Consider the following 16,020-nt stretch of genomic DNA (forward strand, 5'->3'; position numbering starts at 1 on the left):
GTGTTTAAAGTTTTTCTACAAGTTATATAATTATGAAAAACAGTAAACAAGTTTCACCCAAATTTTATTTGTCTTTTAATTTATGAAATTTAAACACATTTTATTTTTGGTAAATAAAGGGGATTTGCTATTAAAATTAAAACATGAAAGAAATATTGTGATTTATTTCTTTAAGAAATAAAGTTTTATAATTTTTTTCAACAGTAGTAGCAGTATCACATACATGTTAATAGATAATAGTAATATTTCTAGCACAATGCCTTTATGTAAAAATTAACTTTTAGGCCTAAAGAATGCATATTTGTCATTTTAACTGAACTTAAGACTGGTGGTGATGCGTAATATATTTTTGGTCATTGAGGGCTTCTGTAAAAAAATAATAATAGATCATATTAATTATTATAAAAAGATAATAAGACTACTAATTCTACTATCATACTAATGTATATACAATACACTATGAATTGATGAGCTGCTGGGTTCATGAATATTAATCACGTTGTCTGCGTTCGGTCAAACTGATTTGCTGAAATCAAAACAGGGACAGTACTATTCAGCACCAGTCAATGAAATTGCCAAATGAATATGAATAATTCTAAATGAACTCCATTATTTTGACAGGAGAACACAATAAGGAATAGTTTGCATATAGCTTGTCGATTCAGTGTGGTAAGACTCTCTCTCTCTCTCTTTGCATGTGTGAGAAACAGCGCTATCAGTAAAGCGACGGTGAGTCGTGCGCCTTCACAAAGAGTTTACAGAGCGTCAAATGTGCGCTGTGCGTCCATTGAGATGAACTGAAAAGTGCAGATGGAGAGAGAACTCTACAGTTTAGATGCTGAAATTAATGCAAGCAACATGCGCTTCAGTCTATGTAGTAAACAAACCTGCACGTCTCTGCCATTCATTAATTCACACAGAGACGCGCAGAACACGGATTCATATTTCAAACAACTTTTGCGGCTTAACATTTACAGATAAGTTACTGGTCCATATGGAGATTTGATTTGATTAATTAATGCTAACTTTGACAAATTCCATGACTGTCCATATTAAAATGTAAGTTTAATTTTCATGACTGGATTTTGAGATTCCGTCCTCGTTTGCTGCTTTGCGGAAATCATAGCGCTGAACCGGGTTTGAACGGGACTTCGGTACTACCGGTACTTAAAGAAACCTGGTATCGTCACATAAAAATTTTTTTAGTACCGACTTGGTACCGAACTGACTTGGTCTTTTGACAACACCTTGTGCACAGTAGGAAAATAGCAAAATAAACATGTTTTTGAACGCAATTCCATAACTTCTAATGCAGTGAATGTTTATGCTTATCAACCAGTGGAATATCACATTCTATTATTTCTGACAACAAAGCACTTGAATGTAAAATTTCCGATAACATGTGAAGGCAGCATTACTTCATTTAATGTTATAGGGCCTTAAAAATGTAATTTCTGTTAAAAAAAAAATATATAAATTGCTCTTTTGTATTGTATGTTTATCATTTCAATTAATTAGACATGCTTTTTGATTAATACAATTTAATTGAACCATTAAGACAAAGTCTAGAAAAAAAGAGTAAAAAAACAGAACAAAGAAAAATTAAAATGGTAAACTGAATTTAGAAAAATAAATAAAACTGAGGAAGAATTTAAAAACAGGAAATGTAATTTTTCCAACAGTACTTTTAAATTTGTCAAGTGGAATTGTGTAAATTGTAATGAGACACACGCTTTCACCTCTTAACATTTGTCCTGTAATTGGTTCACCCTCAATTGATTAAGAGTTAGTGTCATCTGAAATCCTCATAGGGTTTGCATCAACCTTTTTATAAAAAGGTTTTCTGGTAACATTTTATAACATAAACGTATAAATAAAAAGTCATAATTTATTGATAACAAATTATATTCTAATGTAGCTCCTCAGAAATGTTTAGCAGAATGGTTACCAAGCAAAACAGATGAGGTTACAGAAGTGTGTTTATAGAGTATTTTACAACAGCATCAAACACTGCTCAGCCAATCATAATCAAGCATCGAAATTATCTATTTAATAATTGTATTATTTATTGTCATTTTTATGGATTTGTTTTTATTTATGAAAACCAGCATAAACTTAAAGCAATACTAAAAATACTACCATAATGAATAGAGACATAATATACACAAAATATTATGATGCAAGTTTGAAACTATAAAATATAAGTATAGAACTTTAATAATAATAATATTAACCTAAATTTATTTTATTAACAAAAGTGCTAAATTAGTAATGAAAACTTATATCTAGACCATCTCAGGATTAATTGCAGCATATACAGTATAACACTATCACAATCACAAAAAAGGGTAAGATTACAGTTAAAATCAATTAGATTTTTTTTTTTTTTTTTGACCAGAATTAATGCAAAACTAAAGCAAAGCTTTCCATCATGCATCCATAAGGTATATCACATAATAAAACACCAGTTCTTAACACTATGCACTATGTAAACATACAGTATAAAGAGATGGTTGTAACACTCTAACTTCCTGTCTTTTGCCATTGAGGCAGGAAGCAGTTCCCCATGGGTTATCACAAAGACACATTTGTGACAGACTTGTGGACACACTTCACCACCAATTACAGGGTCAAACACTGCTGAAGGAGAAATCATATGCTCACTGGGCCAGGTGTTATTATGCAAGAGAGAGATGAAAAATGGTCAGCCCGCCACACCCATCCTTTCCCTACCACAGCCGATCACATTCCCATTCCACACACACACACACATTCTCTCTGAGGTAAAGATAAGTGACTCTGCTGATTTATTTAATCAATGAAATGAAAGTCTGGCCTTTTTATTTCACATAAACTCCAATCATGCAAGCCTAGCTAATATTTACTTTCTAAACATGTTATGAATTCATACAATTGCTGGGGTATGTGTTATGTTTACAATGCAAATACTGCAAATTATACAAATATTCTCTATAGGCTACATGAAATATATATATATCTCCTGGGTGAAATATATATCATAGGTAGTTAATATGACAAGATGAGGGTAAGATAATGCATATATAACAAGTGCGTGTGTATACGTATATATACATATATATTAATAATGTATTAATAGTGTAAGCCTAATGAATAATTATAAAAAAAATATTTGATGAATAATAAACCTTTATTCATTTAATCATTATTTCTTACCCCAATGATGTAATTGTATCTTTCAATGTCAAAATAAAAATATATTTTTAGTCCACAAATCCTTCATTAACAAACAGATCAAAAAGTTGATATTAAACATAACATTTTTTCACAGACCACTACTTTCCAGAGATGCAAAATGGTATCAAATATAGCCTCAAAACTGTTTTGACTGACTAAATATAATAAAAAAATATATATATTTTTGCACCATATTTGTGAAAAAATTATATTAGAGTAGTATAGTAGTGGTCATTTTAAATCAAACTAACCTTAACATATTTTTCTTGATTGCACTGTAAAATATTAAGACATTTTTACACACAGATTTAAATTATAAAATTTACTTCAGAGGATATAACTGAGCTCCGCTTGCTGAATTAAACAAGCAATATCGTTAGGACATTTGACAAAGCACAGCAGCACACTAGAGTCGAAAAAATCATATTTACAAGATGACCAATTAAAGAAATCATGACAGCATGAAATCCACAAGTATTCTATTCTGAACACAGGCTTCTTCTCTCTTCCTCTCTACACAGCTAACATTATGCACATTCTTATAGCACACTTTATTGTAAAGGATTGGTTTACCCCCAAAAATTAAGATTCTGTCAATATTTACTAAACCTCATGTTCCAGAGCAGTTCTTTTTTTGGCAAACAAAGGGGTAGGATTTTAAAGATTTGTACTGGTCACTCTTTTATATGCAACAGCATCGAGTAAAGCTTCAAAGATCATAAGAGGATCATAAACATATAAAATATATAGTCCAAATGATGACTAGTGACTTGAGAAATTTTTTTTTTATAAAAATTTGTTCGGACAAAAAAAGTGTAATTGCATTTATTATTGTTATTATTCGCACTATACATATTTAACAAATCATTAAAGAATTATAACTATATTATGTTTTTTTTTTTTTTTTTTTTTTTACAATATTAATATTTATAATTGTCTTTTGTTTGCTTTTAAATGCTAAACCATAAAGCTTTTATCATGGTGGAAAACCACAGGGAAACCTCTCTTTTGAAATGCTTATCATTTGTCGACCCAAACTCACAGCACTTGCACAGATGGAGTTTGTGTGAGGCAGCAATTACCGCGAGCCACTCCTAACCAACTGAAAACACTGTTACCGTGAGCGACTCACGTGTAAAGATCACAGTGCAGCGCATTGTCAAATTTATACAATTACAATGCTGTCTTTACAATTTGATATTCGCGCCATATCATCATCCTCAGGCATTGTTAGAATTAACAAAAAAAGTTACCGGCCTGTAATACTTTCTCATTTCCTCGCCAATGCAATGATTTGAAGTCTTTTGAAGTCAAACTTGCCATTCCAATAGCCCAAACTTGAAATCATTATTCACAGAAAAAATTATGTCCAAATGATTGCAGTTCTGGTTGGTGATGCAGAAACACTGATACTGCCTTACCATCATTCACAGACTACAAGCACTTTGCAGGCCATGTTCTTCCACAAGTATACATTTTGATTTATTTTGAAAGCTTAACCTACATTCAAAACAAGGAAGAGGACAGGCCCAGTGTGACACTGTCAGATCGCAGCATTTCAAACGTGACTAAAAGCCCTAAAAAAAGATACAGTCCTTGGAGATTTGATGACCCTTTACATTACCTTAACTCCACTGCTTCTCCTTTCCCTCTCTCGCTGAAGTGGTTAACCTGAGATTCGATTTATTCTTTGTCTAGACCAGTGTGTCATTCCCATGTTCTGGCTCTGTGAATGGATCCAGCATCAGTAGGTCCCAGTCACCATACATCGAGTCACAACAGCAGCTGGGGTGCTATCCTCACAAAACGTTATCCCTCTCTCTTTTCTTATTATTTCTGTAATAAGCATTTATTCTACATGATTGACAAAGACAATAATTTTGTCATTGAAAGCAAAAAACATCTTAGATGCTGGAAAAAATGTGTAACATGTTATTTAATAGATCGATCCGACTCTGTATGAGCCACACTCCAAAGGTGCTGTAAAATTCGCACAGCGATATTCGCACACCTGTGACCACACATCATTCAAATTCTATATTAATGCAGCAAGTTGCCTTGTTGCTTGGCAACCATAAACAGCCTACATTATTGCATTCCACCTGCACAATTTTTTAATTGATGTACAATACACAAAACAGCACACTTTCATTAAACCAATAAAACAATTTTAACTTTTATGATTTGATGACTACATTAAACATGCACATACTGTATAATCAGTGATATGACAAGCAGTGTAGTATGACTTTTTCTGGTTGATACCGCCAACCAAAAAATAAATAAATAAATAAATTCATACTACAGTAAGCAGTATTTGAGTTTCTTTCTAAACAGAGTTATGGTTTGTGTTTAGGGCTGGGTAATATGGCCAAAAAATGATCACAGTAGAATTTTTCATATCAGTCTACATTGATGATTATCACAGTAAATTACACATTTTCATTTCTTTCAAGTTTAAATGCAGATTTTTGCTCTTTAAGTGTTTTATACTACTCTTTATGGTCAGAACATGACAAACACTTCACATTTTCTAATTCTTTACACTTTTCAAGTCATTTTCCTTAAATATCTAAATTTAAAAAATAATTTCTTCGTTTTTATGTTCTAACGGTGATATTGTTTCAAATTATGACACAGGTTTGTATTTTATTGCCTGATTGATGACGGGTATCTTCAACACAGTTTGTAGTGCAGGCAGCAATCCTATTAGCTTTTTTGTATCAGAAATGCACATTTGCATGCACAGTAACTTGAGTTGACAATAGTAGCTTTAGTGAGGATGTAGCTGTGAATTTATGCTCATCATCAAAAACAGTAATTATCAGTAAAACCTGCAACAACCTCATATTTATTTGGTGGTAATTATTTTGTTTTGAGTTTTATTAAAATTGTTCTTCCATAGTAGCGTACATTTAGATCATGATAACCACAGTTAAAAGCACACATACAGTACATCAATACCATGGTAAAAGTATAACTATATAGTTTCTAGGTATTTGTATGGAAAATAGTAAGTCTATTTTTAACAATATATCTTAATCACAATTTTTTTTTTAAATATATTCCATTACTCCTTTCATACATTTGATACATGTATACATTATAGGGATAGTTCACCAAAATGAAAATTCTGTCATTGATTACTCACCCTCATGTTGTTCCAAACCCGTACAACCTACACATCGTCGGAAAATAAATTAAGATATTTTGGATGAAATCCAAACGCTTTCTGGTTCTACATAGACAGCAACGCAACTACCAAGTTCAATGCACAAAAACACAGTAAGAAAATCAATAAATTAGACCATGTTACAATAGTGGTTCAACTGTAATTTTATGAAGCTACAACAATACTTTGTGTGCTCAAAGAAAAAAACAATTATTCAGTTACTCAATGATTTCTTCTCTCATGACATATGCCTGTGGTGCTGATGGTGCAGGAGCTGGCATTCTGACACAGAACACGCATGCGCTGCACCTTGTTTACAAGCAGAGGAATGCACATGTATGCATCATGGCATTGTCGTGAATGGCGGTGGAGACTGACCAGAAAAATTAATAATTGAATTCAGATTTATTTAGTTTCTTTTTTATTTACTTTATTTCATATGAAAAGTATTCTCGTAGCTTCATAAAATTACAATTGAATGACTGATGCCACATTAACTATTTTAACAATGTACTTACTACCTTTCTAGGCTTTAAACATGTTAATTCCAGTGCTGTCTACGGAGGGCCAGAAAGCTCTCGGATTTCATTTTTCATTTTCATTCATTCGGATCTTAATTTTTGTTTTAAAAATAAACAAAGCTCTTACAGGTTTGGAATGACATGAGGGTGAGTAGTTAATAAAAAATAAAAAATAAAATTGGGTGAACTATTTGATCAAATTTGATATGAATATCCAATATTTCTGCCATAATACTATGGTGCAGTTAGTGTTAGTAAATCCATGGTAAATTATGATGATTTGCACATTAAATTTAAAAAAGCCTTCTGACTGTATCATTGCTCACAGTGTTTTTTCATGTTTGTCATTTGTGTTCTTCACTGAATTTGAGCACTTCACACTGGATCTGTTAGTGTAGTGCTGTTTAGTGGCTGCGTGAATGAGTAAATCCCTCTGCTCTAGTAAGCTCACATTGTGCTGCGATTTGGACTTTGAGTCGAGCGAATAAATGGTCTGTGTGGCGCGGTTTAAATGAGCAGCACTGTTCCATTCCACTCTTTTGGAGCATAAACAAAATGTTGAACATTTATCAAGTTCTTGTTATTGTTTTATCAAGGAAAATTATCGTTAGCATTTTATCACCTGATCCTAGCATGCATTGTTCAGATGTCTTTCATCATTGCCATTACATCTATGTATAGATGCCACATTCAACCAGTCCAGATACACTGATGCGTTCGGCATCTTGAAATGGATGTCGTCACTCACAATAAGAGTCAATGAGTTTCAAAATGCAACAAAACTGTGCAGCATCCGGTGTAAAACCAGATCAATTTAAATTTCTGAATAAATGGGATGACCTTTCACAGTGTGTATTGAATATGAATCAACTTAATATACTTACACTTAAGTCAAAGTAAAGCTACCTCCTACTTGGAAATAATGTCTAGGATGCTGTTTGAAGTAATATTTGACCTGTGAACTCATGCCAGATCAATCAACCCCGACTTCAGCTAGACGTGTTACTTGACATCACTGCATCCAATGAGCATAGTGTGGAGGTACCTCGTGTCAAATTTAAAAACATTACATATTAGTTTTATAAAATGATGCCTTAATTGTTTGCCTTGTCAGCTGTTTTCAAAATGAACAAAATGAATCATTAGGTCAGTATTTTAATGTGATTGATGTGATATGGTTTAGGTTAGGGTTTAGTTGTAATGGTTAGGGTGGGTTCATGTGGCCTTCAAGTGCTATCATAATTATAGAAAATACAAGTTTGCTAATAGTAAAATTAGATATGAATGCACCTCAAGTCATATTAACTACTGGGAACTTCTGAGATAATTTTGATACCAGAGTTTCTGAGTTGGGCGGGCCATGAACTTTAAACATGGTGGAGGGGACAACCATTGCTGCTGTCAATGCTATTCTTTATTAGTTTTCCCCACAACAACTACATCATGTTGTCTAGTCGCTTAAGTAGTGTATGCATAGGCTATATATGAATGATCATTTGAAGCATATTGTATGTTTTATAAATAGCGAAATAAGAATGTATTTGACTGAAATTTCAGAATCGCCATAAAGCTGACATTGTCTGGAGCAGTGAATGTTTATATCATTGTCAACCAATGGGATGCTACATTTTATTATTTCTGACAACAAAGCACTTGAATGCTACGAGCTCAATCTCTTTCTTCATAAGTGGGAAATAGTAAATTTAGTGAAGTGAAGGCAGCATATGAGATAGGGTCAACAGTGTAATTACAGATATTAGATGTAACTACGGAAAATAATTACAGATGTAATCAAATTAAGATATTAAAAAAATATATGTAAAATAAGTATAAAAAGATTAATTGAAATGTTAGTACATAGTAGTTAACAACACAATGTAAAGTGGGTCTGTGTATTGCTTTAATCAATCTTTTTAAAAGCTCTTCATATTATTCTAATCGACGGCTTATAATTGAACTGTGACAAACAGTCATTTCTAACAATATACAAATTAAAAGATGAATTTGTTGCCAGGGAAAAATCAGACATGGCATATGACAATCTATGTACAGTCTTTGTAAGTATCTAGGCTTTCTTTTAATATTCCACAGTGTCCTTAGAAAAGGTTGATATTTGTACGAAATGTTGATGTTTGTTTCTTGAAATACTGGTTTTATTTACCCATGCATATTTTCCATTGTATTTACATGCCTCTAGCAGACAGCACAGATGCATGCAATTAAAAATGTTTTTTTTTTTTTTTTTCAGAGATGTAACACTGAATTTCACAGATAACCTTTCCACAAACAATGCAGTCTTTGAATTCTCAAAATCTCATCAATTTTTCATTTGCCCATAAGACAAGACTACTTTCTAGATCTTTTAATTGGTCTCTTTCATATGACCGAAAACACAAAACATAGATGGTTAAAATGGATGGCTTTACAATGTCATAAGCCTTGTCTGTGATACACCATTTATAAGTTGGAATGTACAAGTTGTTCTCTTTGCCAGACTGCACCATATTTGCCTGATAGCCGAGTGTGTCTGTGTGGAGAGTAACCAGTAACCGTCAACACATGCCAGGTGCCAAACCTCCCCCTTACTCACCAAACTCACTTGCCAATCAGCCTCACCGACACCTAGAATTTATTATGTTCTTGTGTGAATGTAAGAGTGAAAAAACATGATTAAGATCAATTACGCTCTGCACCAAAACTGAGAAATCTCAGACAAAGTTGTTTGTTATTTTCTTTAGTAAAATGCTTAAGAACTTAAAACCTGTAGAACTTGTTTGTTTTTAATCTATTTTTAAATTGATGGGCTATGTCTATCATACCAATGCTTTGCTTTGCTCATTGTACGTGTGCCGTTTACATAATGTGTAGTATGCACATTTTCTTTAAAGTATAGGCAATATACCACATTTGTCAAAATGTGCGGTAAACAAAAGAGCACAGTCCATGTTATATTGTATCCCACAATTTGTATCAACTTGACTTTCTATGTGCGGTGTGACAAATGAATCACATGTAATATTAGTCACTATTTTTCCACATTTTTGTGGGATGTTACATACGACAAATTCAAATATATCTTTGTGTAAGACAAGCACATGCATGCAAACTCACATTTATTGCAATACAAAATACGGCATTCTCTATAGCTGGCATTATCACACACTGGAGACACTGAATTTTTTACTATCACAGCCATGTAAGAGCACACAGTATGCAAAAAAAAAAAAAATACTAATAAAATCTGTCCCTGTGTTCAGTTTCATTCTAATTTGCTCAATCACCATTAGTTGCTGTTGCTCGTGTCACTAGAAATTGACAACTCTTATAGAAAAATAAATGATGTTTGGTCACTCAGTGAATAACTGACAGTATGAACCTCCTCTTAAGACCTTTTTAACTAGAGTGCCTGCATGCTTAAATTACTATGTCACATCTCACAACAGCAAAGTCATATATAATCAACATATTAAAGTATAATATATCTTCCTTCAACACTGCACTAAAGGAAATTAATAAACATGACCACTAAAAAAAGTCTTCTATAGATCAAAGCAACACTCACCTTGGTCTTTATGGTTGTCTTGTCTTGTGCATTGCCAACCCTCACAGATTTATCCTATTACAGTGCGTTTGTTTATTAATGAGATGTATAATACACTCGAACATACAATATTAGCCACTCATTCCCCTGTGTTCTGATCAACAGGGTTGTATTTTCTGATTGTTACACCAGTCTATGCTTTATTGGAGTTTGTGCCCTTGCATTACAATGACAAAAGTAATCCTCCCCATATTGCTGCAATGGCAGAGTCATTGTGTAAGATAACGTTACAAAATGCCCATGAACTTCAGAAGTCAGTAACATAACCCAGATAGGCCTCAAATTAACCCTTCATGCAGTGATAAGACATCACTTTCAAGCTTAATATACTACCAGAAATAAAGATAGGTAAATAAATGAGGGTGAATTTGCCATCTTTTATACTGCCTTGCAATGCCATGAAAGTTTTATGTATCAACATGGTGCATTTTGCACCCATCCTACTCTGTATTGTTGGGTAACTTTTGGTGCAACGGATGCCTATGACTTGTTATGACTAGACATTTAATGCAAGTTACAACACTGCTGAACGTTAAAAAAAAAAAAAAATACAATTCTCAATGCATAAAAAATAAGCAGATGACTAATTTTATGATATGCAATGGATTTTTAATGTTTGGTCATGACCCAAATATGTGCTTTCGGCTTATTCTGTTTTATTCTTTTAGCACTGAGCATAGGTAGGATAGGAAAATAAACAGACTTTCACAACACTTCTCATTTTTGGTGTTAAAGGCTATGCACCCATTCAGAGTGTGGTGCTAATTCTGGTGCTACTAGGAAGAAGCTAGACATTTAGGTAGATGGCAACACAGGGTTGTGTAAACCATAAATGAACCTTTGCAAGGTAAATGAAAATACGGCCAAATACAATTTGAGTATTTGTGATATAATGTTGATAATCTCAAAACAAAAACAAAAAAACTAAAAACTTGTGAATGCAAATGTGAATGGGGCCAAATTTTTTTGAGACATTTAAAAGCAGAAATGTGCCGCTTATAATTTAATAAAAGTAACCAACATTTGGTGATTCAACTTAACTTGCAGGAAACCCAGAATATTCCTTTAAATAGCTAGAATAAATATGGACCAACTGTAAAATGTACAAATTGCCAAATTTACTATCTAGTCTGTCACATGGATATTTTAGCAAATTGTTGGCCAGTGCAGTTTATGATAATATTAATAAACTGTAGTGCTTGACTTTAGCTACATTCTTGATAATGTACCTCTTAATGTTACCTATAAAATATTAGTTGATAAATATTTCAAATTAAATAATTAAACAGGCTACTTTATAAATGCATTAGATAATCTGCCCAACAAATTGTTTGACAAAACATCAACTACTCAGTGATAATGACAGTGACCTCAACCTGCAATCATTTCAGCCAGATGCAGATGTTAAAAGCCCTAATATGATAGAAACTAATTTTGATGGGCAATGTAGATCAGCCTGATATTAATATTGACACAGGTGTCCTGGTAAAAGAGGTTTATTTGCACCGGGCTTTATACTGAAGCCATGCAATATATTTTTTTTCTTTATCTCATGATCAAAACTTTTAGATAAAACAAAATTCCTTTTGGTTTATATCAGCATTAAGCGTGTTTTCTTGTGGTGATGACTTATTTTTTTATTTTTTTATACTCAACACTGTTTTTATTGTTCTCGAGGCCGCAGAAGCTTATCACAATTCTTCAGCATCATAGATGAATGAATTAGTTTTTACCTTGATTTAGAGATGCACTCCAGCTGAAACGGCTCTATGTCTGTCAGTGATTGACAACTTCCACATTAGTGTCTGACACTTGAGAAAAAGCTTGTCAGATATATCATCAAAGACAATATAGTGACCCTGAACGTGTAATCAGTTTTATTGCCCACCAACTTGAGGGACCGAGATGACTTCATCTCTACTGCGGGCAATTATTAAATTTATGATGCCAATGGCAAAGACGCCAATAAGCATGTGACACTAGGCCCATTCACAAAGCAGACAATTTTCTTGCAATAAAATTATCTTGTGAGAAAACAAGTGTTTTGTTGTTCTGTAACTTCTATCAAAAGCTAAAAATAGCTGTCTTTTCTGCTTACTGTATATTTTACATTTTCCGAAGAAAAATAGAAATGGTGCTTGCTTATGTAAATTAGTTTTTAGCATATTGCGATGCAGTTTCTAAGGTGTTTTGGGAAGCTGCTTACTGCCAAAAGAGCCCAGTCATATCTGTTATTCTGGTCTCTAGATAAGGCTCAGATCCCCAAACTGAATGGTTTCAGATGCTTTATTTAGTTAAATATAAATTATTATAGTTTAAATTTGTATTAAATGCAATTAGCTGCACTTTTTCTGGCTAGGTACTTCTTCCTGCAATTTCATAATAACTTCTAAAATACGTCTTTAAAATATGGTTAAAGCTGGTAAATATGGTTACCACAAGCATTTATAATAAACTAAAATATACTTGAATGCCATTTCTATTGAAACTTGTAAGTCATGTGTTTAAGTGTAATTTGAATTATCCATATGTCATGATAAGGTATCAGTTTACACACTATAGTTCAATGTATCATTTATTTATTTGCATGTGCCCATCAAAATATCTACTTCTTTAAAGCATGACACTAGATTTTTAAAACAATGATTTAAAATGTATTTTAAATTAAAACATTTAATTTGACATTAACATTTGTGTATTAAAGTGTGTTAAGAAACACTATTTAAGTACACTTAAAGATATTCTTTGTAACTTTTGGCCCATTAGCAGTTGAGGCATAAAAATACTGTCGCAACATGGTTTTGGTTATGGTTATTTTGGCTTGAGGTACAGCACTGTGCTTATGGTTACATACAGACGATCGCCTTCTCAGTGCGAATCTCACTATATCAAACAATATAAAAACTCCTCCAATAATGAAAAAGACAGATATCAAAAAAAAAAGTCTTATGACTTTAAAAGAACCATAAAAGAGAAGTCTTATGAGCAGGTGAGTAGCTTATACTCTGCTGTTGTTTTTTTACTTGTTTTAAAATAACATTTCAAAAGTTTGGCTACACTTAGATTTATCGATTGATATTCGTATCATAAAGTAAAACCGACTAAAATATAACTTGCCAAAGCTATTTATAGGCAGACCAAAAGCACTAACCGGTTTAGAAACTGGCATTCCTAACAACATGAACACTGTTCTGTGAACCTAGGCAATGCATTGCGTATGCGATGAAATGCAAACTATGTTGATTTGTGTTTTATTACAGGCACTGTAGCTTTCAATTTGCTTTTGTTTGTATGTTTTTTTTTTTGTTTTTTTTTTAGCTATATACAGTTGTAACCTGACATCTTTTCTTCAGTTATAAAAATTACACACAAATGATTTCTGAGAAAACCATCCCACAGCTAAAAAAATAAGAATTTTATTATAGGCTTACGATAATAAAAAAAACCTAGTTTGGAAGGTGGTTTCATGATGTACTAGCTCATTATTAAAAATTTGTTAATTCATTTTGAAAAAAAAAAAAAGTTACACTGTGTACTATTAAGTGGCTTTTTATTTCATTAATATATTCAATTACAGTTTTAAAAAATATATACTTTTAAGATTTGATGTTCACTACAAGCGGAGATTTAATACAACTAAGCGTACTTCTTTTTCTCATTAAACCATTTGAGAAAGTCCAACCATTTAAACAAATAATATCATTCATAATTATTCATATACTTATTTATGCAGAAGATTTACACAATGATGATATTTGTGCTTTTCTCTCCTGTGCTATTTTGCAGACACTGTAGCTGTAATGTTGTTATTCATATCATCACCATCAGAATACACATTAATTAACAACAGCATGGTAACAAGTCCCCAAAAGGTGATGAATTAACGCTAATGTAGTCCAAGATACATACTGTACTGCATATATTGTGTGTGCATCCTTTTGATCACCATCCACACTGCACGAAAATATGCATGTGAATATAAATGGCAGAGAACAGAGGCCATGATCAAAGCCATGTTCTCAGTATAAACAAAAAGAAAGGCGCTTTGTCTATACCATGCAGCATGACAAACAGTGCAGACAATGAATACTTCATGCATATTGATACGGGTAGAGGAGGTAAACGTTTTCTGATAAACACGCACACACATGCATGCAGAGAGACTTTAATAAAAGGAGCTCATTAGGGCACGCAGTATGAAGATCTTTCAAAAGCTTTTTAGGGATACATTAGATGTAACAGACATAAAAGCTTCACAAAACACTCCATTAGCCTCTCGAATATTTCATATATTTTGTGAAGCGTAACATTACATACTAAGTGGCCGCCCACTTTTTTGGTGGCCTTGATTTTGCAAGTATTTTTCTGGATTTCAACAAATTCTTCAAAAAAGAGTCCTAGGCCTTGAACCAAACTATCCAGCCCTGAAGTGAATCACAACGTGACCAACTATGACTTGAGGCAAAAAAGTATAAAATTCAGAACAAAAACATTACCGCATATTTTATTTTATAAGAGAATTAACTACATATCCCATGAAGCATTGTGAATGACATATTTGAATCAAAGATGGCAGTAAAATATGAAATGCTTGATTTATAGTTATTGTTCATGAGAATAAAAAGTTATTTTAGTTCATTTATATTTCTGTTAGTTTTCCCCATGAAAAAGGATCACTTACTTGTATTAATTGTACTTAACTGTATGTGCACTTGTAGTTTACTTCAAATCCTTAAAGGATACTGAAAAAATACTTTCAGATATTATATTAATGAAATGAAAAGCCACTTAAGTGCATTTAATTTGCTTTTTATTTCCTAAAACACGTGTACATTAAAATGTACATACTGTAAGTTTTCCCTTAAAGTTAATTTGAAATAATAAAATTATTGTATTTCCCATGCTTTAATGAAGTACATTTCTTGAGCACATTTTGTATTTGATAGCAGTTATAAATAACTGTAATGTGTTATTTTGATTTTACTTTTAAATTGAATTTAAAATAGTACTATATGGCAACTTGATTATTACGAATATGTAATTACAAATATACTCACATACACAACAAAAGTTTCAACAGAATTACAGTCACTTCAGAGCGTGAACATATTCCTACCTCACACAGACACATGCAGTAATGGCACTAAATACATACAATGCTGAACATTGTACAATGAATCATTTACACTCTGTTTCTCTCTTTACTAAATTCTGTCTTTGTATGTTTATTTTATTTACACCATATTTTATGAATATATTCTGAATTCTTGTCTTAATGTGTACGTGTATGTTCTTAATTTGTTGTTGCACTCTGTGATGTGAAACTAAGGTGAAAATTTCACTACTTAATACATGTGCCCACTAAAGAACCTTGAACCTTGAAAGTATATATTAGTTTAGCATAAATGCCTGTCAGTACATTCAACAGTTCAACCATATGTCAAAGACTATAAAGGTTATCATCAAAATGTTATATAACCTACAGTATAGTGCTGTCAAACCATTAATCA

General features: G+C 32.4%; 1 protein-coding gene across 3 annotated transcripts in view; it reads right to left on the bottom strand.

Annotated features, from left to right (window-relative positions):
- The window catches only part of zbtb20 (zinc finger and BTB domain containing 20), a 51,986-nt gene that overhangs the window by 16,862 nt on the left and 19,104 nt on the right, over window positions 1–16,020 (bottom strand). Inside the window, exon 1 of one of the 3 annotated variants that reach the window (XM_026260026.1) lies at window positions 10,472–15,359. The exons of the other annotated variants lie outside the window; for them this stretch is intronic. The gene's annotated coding sequence lies outside the window, so the exon portion shown is untranslated. Of the gene's footprint in view, window positions 1–10,471; window positions 15,360–16,020 lie in introns of those variants that run through there. 3 annotated transcript variants of the gene reach the window in all.

The sequence above is a fragment of the Carassius auratus genome, unplaced genomic scaffold, assembly GCF_003368295.1.
Source record: "Carassius auratus strain Wakin unplaced genomic scaffold, ASM336829v1 scaf_tig00215316, whole genome shotgun sequence".
Classification (NCBI taxonomy): domain Eukaryota; kingdom Metazoa; phylum Chordata; class Actinopteri; order Cypriniformes; family Cyprinidae; genus Carassius; species Carassius auratus.